Source organism: Tursiops truncatus, chromosome 7 (genome assembly GCF_011762595.2).
Source record: "Tursiops truncatus isolate mTurTru1 chromosome 7, mTurTru1.mat.Y, whole genome shotgun sequence".
Classification (NCBI taxonomy): domain Eukaryota; kingdom Metazoa; phylum Chordata; class Mammalia; order Artiodactyla; family Delphinidae; genus Tursiops; species Tursiops truncatus.
This window is the reverse complement of record NC_047040.1, coordinates 1,416,156-1,423,901: the sequence shown is the minus strand read 5'-3', so window position 1 is coordinate 1,423,901 and position 7,746 is coordinate 1,416,156. Positions and strand designations below refer to the sequence as shown.

The 7,746-nt window shown below is 52.4% G+C and overlaps 1 long non-coding RNA gene across 2 annotated transcripts; it reads right to left on the bottom strand.

Moving 5' to 3' along the window:
* Window positions 1–949: 949 nt before the first annotated feature.
* On the bottom strand, window positions 950–7,481 carry LOC117313016 (uncharacterized). Of its 2 annotated transcripts, XR_004527503.2 has the most exons (4): window positions 7,354–7,481; window positions 6,765–6,859; window positions 5,681–6,126; window positions 950–1,479 (listed from the first exon to the last, which is right to left on the bottom strand). It is a non-coding gene; the product is annotated as an uncharacterized lncRNA (long non-coding RNA). The 2 variants fall into 2 exon arrangements; XR_004527502.2 differs by having other exon boundaries at window positions 6,765–7,476.
* Window positions 7,482–7,746: the final 265 nt, after the last annotated feature.

Here is a 7,746-nt window from a genome sequence, read left to right as displayed (position 1 = left end):
ACATCCAGGTGGGAGGCTGCAAGAGAAGGAGCATCCTTCAGAGTGGCAGGTCCAGGAGAGAGGAGAAGACAGAGTCAGAGAGGCTCTGAGAGTCAGGGGTGGGGGCAGGAGGCAGAGCCTGGAGACAGCAGGGTCAGAGGAGCCTCGGGAGGGCCAGCCCCCTGCAAGGGACAGAACACAGCAGAAACAAGTGGTCCTCACTGGGGGTGGTCCTTAAAGAGGCAGAGGGAGGGATCCAGGACGGCGGCGGGGATGGGTCTTCACCCCAAAGAAGATGAAGTGCAGCTGCAGGAAGGTGGGCAGGGACCCCCCCTGACAGCTGTCTGCTCTGAGAAGTGTGGACTCAGGGCCTCTGAGGAGAGGGAGGGGAGGGGGTCAGGAGGTGCCTGGGCAGAGGGACAGGAGAGGCAGGGACAGAGAATCCTGTGCAGCCCTGGGGCCACAGCTGGGGTTGCAGCCTCTACCGGGCACCAAGTGGCGGCCTCCGCACCTTCTCCAGCTGTGCTCAGCATCCTGAGGGCGTGAGTAGGAAAGGCGAGCATGGGACACAGGCACCAGTGGACAGGGCAGCATCGAGAGTGGGTTTTGTGCATGAAAAATGTTGCTGCCATACCAGGAAACGACGGATGTTGTGGCCATCAAGCCACCACATTGCAGCCACCCCGACGGTGAGCCCTGAGGGAGCTCAGGATGAAGTCAAACGAGCTGCCCACTGCCAAGTACAGCTACTCATCAGCCGCTGCAGCCACTCCCGACGGCGCACCCTGAGGAGACGCAGGATGAGAAGCACAGGACGCTGGCCCCGGAGAGCTGAGGTGCATATCAAAGGGGTGATTTCAGTGAGCCCAGACTCTTGCATCTTCCCATAATAGAAAAGCACTAAGTTCCTTAACTTGAGATGTCTGGTTTTCTTTCATTAACAGTAATCTTTTGATGTCCCAACAACCTGGTTTTGGTTGCAAAATCTCCTCTATATCCTCCCCCCAACCCTTGTCTCTTTGGAGCAGTCCCTCAGAGCTATCTGAGATGCTGTGTCCCAGGCGAAAGGTCTCAGTTTTGTCCGCTGAATAAAACATAATTCTCGACTTTAAGGTTGTACATTTTTTTTCAGTTGACAGTACAGAGGGGAGTGTTGGTTCAGTCCTCCATCTTTAATAAGTCCCTTCATAATGACTCTGGGGAACAAGAAGTCCGGGGACATTAGAGGACACAGGGATGCAGTGGGTGACACTGGATGAAAACAGCAAAGGCCTGAGGGGAGGAGAGATGTCGGGAGTTGGATGAACAAGACCATGTAATTTTTCATTTTATTTCCAAGCATTTTTCCCATCACCTTTCTTGTAGGAGCAGCGTACAGCTTCTCTCGGGAAAGGGCTTCTCCCCTCTCTGCCCTGCTTGGCTCTGGAAGGACCACGATGCTGCTCTTGATTTTGCCACGTTTATCTGGAGACATTCTGACCTCATGGCAAACACTTTGTTCTGTCAAGTAACAGATGGTTATTCATAGTTCATGAAGGAACTGAATAAGCCATAAAATTCAGTCATGGACAAGAACAATTATCCGAGGGTAATTACATGCCACTTTTTTCAGGACTAGCTAAGAAATACAAAGTCTTGGACTTTTTTTCCAATTCAAATTTAAGGTTATTGGTAGAAATAACACAAAATAAAGCCAACAAAAACTGAGGCTGCCTACGATAGACGTCATTATAGATAAAAATTGAACAAAAAAATCATTGCTAATATTGAAAAGCATGAAATTGAACCAGAAAGAAATGAGCCTTGTTAGAAATAATTAACAGAAAGTGAAACTGACAGAATGTGAACATACACGGTGCATCTTTTAAGATTTAGACTGACGGAAGAATTCTTAACGAATTCTTAACAACATTTATCTATCTATTTACTTATTTATTATTAATTTTTTTTATGTGGACCAGTTTTACAGTCTTTATTGAATTTTTTAAAATATTGTTTCTGTTTTACGTTGTGGTTTTTTGGCCCCGAGGCATGTGGGATCTTAATTCCCTGATCAGGGATTGAACCTGCACCCCCTCTGCAGTGGAAGGCTAAGTCTCACCACTTGGCCGCCAGGGAAGTCCCCTTAACAGAATTTAGATCTGTGCAAATTACCCGAGAAATTTGGCTTCGTAGAAGTAATAGCCACAAAAGAATACTCATTAGCAGAAGATACGATTCCTGAAATTAGACATCGTTTAAAAACAAAAACAAAAAAAAAAAACACAAAAATGGATGAATCAAATCTTCACTGAAAAATAAAAATGGGAACAATCTGGTTAACTGTGTAGAAGTTGGTCCAAGAACTAAACTGGCTTAATGGAATTAGCTTCAGAAAATGCTTCCTTGACAGACTTCAACAGCTGCTGGTGTAATTCTGATTAAATGATGGTGCGTGAACTCAGAGTCAGAAACTTTCTCAGGATGAAAATGTCTTCTGGTCAAAATGGTGAAGCCAAACAGCCTAACTTGACAGACCCTCAGTGATGGGCCAACCTTTCCCTCGGCACCAGTGGGGTTGGTCACGCCACGCTGGCCCCCTGGGGCCAGCGGCCCATCCAGTGACCACACGTGAGCTGAGCACAGTCTGTCAGAGCCCTTCCGTGAGATTTAATACTTGGACTCTGCCAGAAGGAATGTCTGTTTCTTTCTTCTAGATCACAAGCAGTAAGAATCCAGACTTGGGCTCCGGTGGCCACCTTGGCAGCCAGGTGGAGACACCTGCTTGAAGAACAAAGTCGGTCCAAATTGAGACAGAGAAGGGAAGGCGACAGGAGAGGGGGGCATGGAAAGAACGGACGGCCTCCCCTGAGCCCAGGGCCCCAGCCGCGCCTGCAGCCATCAGGTCCTGGATTTGCCAGGTAGGTGAGCCAGCCCTTTAAGGTGGGCTTCCGTGACCTGTGACCTAAAGAGCCTGAAGAGCCTAGGAGCTGACCTCTGGGTCAGGTCACAGAGCAGGGGTCGGAGAGTGAGGGGATGAGGGAGGCAGAGGGTAGGAGGCGGCAGTACAGACGTGGCTGCAGGTTCAAGCTTCAGCGTGACGCCAAGATATGGCTCAAGTTCATGATCACGTCTGCTTGAAAAACGGCGAGGGTCAATAATCCTGAGAGAGTTGAGGGATCAGGGCTAGGATGGTGAACATGTGACCCACGAGGGCCTCAAATCGCCGAGAATGGTGTCTGTGTTGATGGAGAGATGATGAGCCAGGCTCCAAACTCCCCGGGAAACAGGAGAGGGGCTGGTCAGGAGGTCTGCAGGTGACAAGGAGGAAGGGTCAAGGGCGGCATCCTCAGATGTTATGAGGCTGGAAACCAAGGAAGGCCACCTCACGGGGCTCATCGTCAGAGCTCTACAAGGGTCAGTTCACCGACTCGGTCACTGCGGGCTGAACTGTGTCCCTGCCAAAGTTCATATATGGAACCCCCAGTACCTCAGAAGGTGACCTGATTTGGAAGTAGGGTCACTGTCGATGTTATTAGGCAGGCTGAGGTCAGACTGGAGCAGGGTGTGCTCTAAGGCAACAGGACTGATTTCTTACAAAAGGAGGGTGTTCGAACCCAGACAGGCGCCCGGGGGAGCACCGAGCGAAGGAAGATGGAGGCACGGGCCGAGGAGCACAGGCGTGTGAGCAGACCCCAGACGCAGGAGGGACGCCACAGACGGATTCTCCCCGGCAGCCTCGGAAGGAAAGAGTCCCACGGCCCCTCCGGTCTCCAGACGGCGCGGGAATGCACTCTGTGGTGTGAGGCACCAGCTGGCGGCTCCTGCTACGCTGCCCTGGGAAACTAGCGCACTTAGGAGCCAGTAAGCCCACCCCAAGGAGTCCTCCCGTGAGAATGAGTGTGATGTCCAGACAGACGTGTGGCGGGGGGATCCTAGGAACCCCGACCTGGAAACACACCGATGTCATCAACAGACGCGTGGATGAGCAAGTGCCCCTCGGGCGAGCCTGTCACCCACCCGACTTGGGTTCCCAGGGGGCCAGAGGCACAGATGGCAAAGGAGTGGAGGCCGCCAATAGGGGTGGGGGCAGCAATCTAGGAAGGGGAGACTAAGTCCCTCCCTGGGAAGGGGACAAGGGAATGGAGCATGGGTGGGGTGGGGAGAGAAGTTGGGGGCGTAGGGGAGCCCCGGCCGGGCTGGACAGGACACAGGTGAGTGAGCTCTGTGTCCACTCGCCACAGCCCCTCTCTCTCTCACGGGCCACCACCGGAGGCCACTCAAGCTGTCCCGTCCTGAGACAGTCCTCAAAACCATAAACAACACCAAAAGACAACCCTCAGAATGGGAGAAAATATTTGCAAATGAAGCAACTGACAAAGGATTAATCTCCAAAATTTACAAGCAGCTCACGCAGCTCAATAACAAAAAAACAAACAACCCAATCCAAAAATGGGCAGAAGACCTAAATAGACATTTCTCCAAAGAAGACATACAGACTGCCAACACACACATGAAAGGATGCTCAACATCATTAATCATTAGAGAAATGCAAATCAAAACTACAGTGAGGTATCACCTCACACCACTCAGAATGGCCATCATCAAAAAATCTAGATACAATAAATGCTGGAGAGGGTGTGGAGAAAAGGGAACCCTCTTGTACTGCTGGTGGGAATGTGAACTGGTACAGTCACTATGGAGAACAGTATGGAGGTTCCTTAAAAAACTACAAATAGAACTACCATATGACCCAGCAATCCCACTACTGGGCATATACCCTGAGAAAACCATAATTCAAAAAGAGTCGTGTACCAAAATGTTCATTACAGCTCTATTTACGATAGCCAGGACACGGAAGCAACCTAAGTGTCCAACAACAGATGAATGGATAAAGAAGATGTGGCACATATATACAATGGAATATTACTCAGCCATAAAAAGAAACGAAATTGAGCTATTTGTAGTGAGGTGGATGGACCTAGAGTCTGTCATACAGAGTGAAGTAAGTCAGAAAGAGAGAGACAAATACCGTATGCTAACACATATATATGGAATCTAAGAAAAAAAAATGTCATGAAGAACCTAGGGGTAAGACAGGAATAAAGACACAGACCTACTAGAGAACGGACTTGAGGATATGGGGAGGGGGAAGGGTAAGCTGGGATGAAGAGAGAGAGTGGCATGGACATATATACACTACCAAAGGTAAGGTAGATAGCTAGTGGGAAGCAGCCGCATAGCACAGGGAGATCAGCTGGGTGCTTTGTGACCACCTAGAGGGGTGGGATAGGGAGGGTGGGAGGGAGGAAGACGCAAGAGGGAAGAGATATGGGAACATATGCATATGTATAACTGATTCACTTTGATATAAAGCAGAAACTAACACACCATTGTAAAGCAATTATACCCCAATAAAGATGTTTAAAAAAAAAAAAAAAAACATGTGGCCATGCCCACCTTGCACACCCTCACCTATAGGGTAGACCCAAACCTCTGCCCACCCCCTTTGGTCTGAAAAGACCCAGCTCCTGGCTCCTCCCCGTGTGGCCCCTTCACCCCATAGCCTGGGAAGCCCAGGCTCAGGCCCCTGCCCGCCCGGAGCAGCTCTGCCCAGGGCAGGGCTTTGACCCCCAGCTCCCACAGGCTCTGCGGCTTTGGACAAACCCCTCAGGGCTCTGAAATGGTCCCTTCGTGTGTAAAACAGACAGCTGGGACTCACCGAGGTCCTTTCTATAAGGTGATCTCACCAATGTCACTGCTGCAGGTAGGGAAACTCCTTCCAGGGCCGGAGACGGCTCGTCTAACACTCGGAACTGAATCATCCGAGGAGACACACGTGCTGGCAAAGCGAGAGACTCTATTGGGCAGGGGCGCCCGGGGGGAGAGCAGGAGGGTGAGGGGACCCAGGAGGACTGCTCTCCACGTGGCTCACAGTCTCCGGTTTTATGGTGATGGGGTTAGTTTCCGGATTGTCTCTGGCCAATCGTTCTGACTCAGGGTCCTTCCTGGTGGTGCACGCATCGCTCAGGCGAGACGGATTCCAGCGAGAAGGACTCTGGGAGGTTGGTAGGACATACGGACTGGCGTCTCCTCTCTCCTCTGACCTTTCCCAAATTCTTCCGGTCGGTGGTGGCTTGTTAGTTCCGAGTTCCTTACCAGGACTTCCTGTTTCATGCAAGTGGTTACTATGAGGCCCGGCCAGGACGGGCGGTTTCTGTCAGTGGTTCCCCTAACATCACCATGCCGCGTTGACCCAGAATTTGTCCCCCTCCCATCGCACTGCCCCGCTCTAGGTCCGCCGTCCCCGCCCCCCGCCGACCTGGCTCCTGGGAGCAGAGGAGGGGGAGGGTGCCTGACTGCGGGGCTACAGGTGTGGGCAAGGGCAGGGCCAGGCTGGGAAAGCTGAGCTGGGTCCCGGGCGCTCCTTTCCCCTCGCAAACACACGGTCCCAGCCAGGCGCACACCCAGGGGCTCTCGAATGGCCTCCAGTCTCCGTCTCCAGGCTGGACTCTCCGGGAGGCCTGGCCCTTTGTCCTCATCCTCTGCCCACCCAGGGGAGCAGCCCAGGCGGGAAAAGCGAGCCCTCACAAACAGGCCGCGCGCAAAGGTGCCACGTGTGTTTTATTTTCTTTTTGAGCCTGAGCAGACTTCGCTTCTGGCAGGATTGCCCAGATAATTCATCACCCGAGACAATTCTCATTTTCACTTAATGGGAAATCAAAGGTGTCCCCAAGTCACCGGCCCTGACGTTGGGCTAACGTCGTGTGAGGTGAAGGGGGAGGGAAGGGGGCTGCGTTACTTACTTTTCTGTGATTGGTGAACGACTGGCACCTTCTCCCTCTTTTAAAACTCTTCCTTTTCATGCCAGAGAAAATCCAGTAATGAGAGCTGTGTTCTTCTAGGGAAAGGTTGTGCGTCTGAGCACGGGGCTGCCTTACCGCGAGCCTGAAGGCAGACCTGAGGTGCTGTCCTCCCACCACCTCCTCCTCGGAGCCACAGCCTACACGGTTTGCGGCTAGGCCTTCGGCTGGTTTTGAGAAATAACTGTAATCTACCCCCTGGCACAACTGCAGCTTGTTCCGGTCTAGGGACACGAGCTGTTGCGGCCGTGCTGTGTGGAAGAGGCTGTCGTAGGGTCACCTCCCAGCCCTGCCAGTCCTGTTTGCAGGCCAACCTGGAGGGCGTGTCGGGGGGGGAGGGGTGCTGATTCATCAAGGTTCATTCGTGCCGTGAGGACACCATTGCCAATGGCATCTCAGGGTGTATCCCTTGGGGAGATCTGGAAGCGACCTGCAGGTCTTGGTGAATAGGTGACAACGGCTTTCCGCCACCCCCTGGCTACGGGGCCTTGTTCACTAGTAGGGACGAGGCTGCAGTAACAGACAAACCAACCTATTGGAGGGAAGTCACGGCGGGGGTGGCTCCAGCCAAGGAGGGGCTGCCATCTGGAACACGAGGCTTCCAAGAGCACCCTGGTGTCTCTATCCCAGGAGGGGAGGAAGGAAGGACATGGAGGAGGAACACAGGTGGGGTCTTCCTGGACCAGGCCTGGAGGAAAGCAAAATGGCTCCCCCACATTCCTTTGGCCAGAACTCAAGACACAGCATCCTCTATAAGCACAGGATGCTGGGAAGTGTAGTCCCAAACAAGGTGGAATGCTGGGAACTGTAGTCCCCAACCACACTGGATACTGGGAAGTATAGTCTCTAATAGCATGGGATGCTGGGCAGTGTAGTCCAGCTGTGAGCTGGGGCTGCAGGGCTGCAGGGCTGCCATTATGGCCTT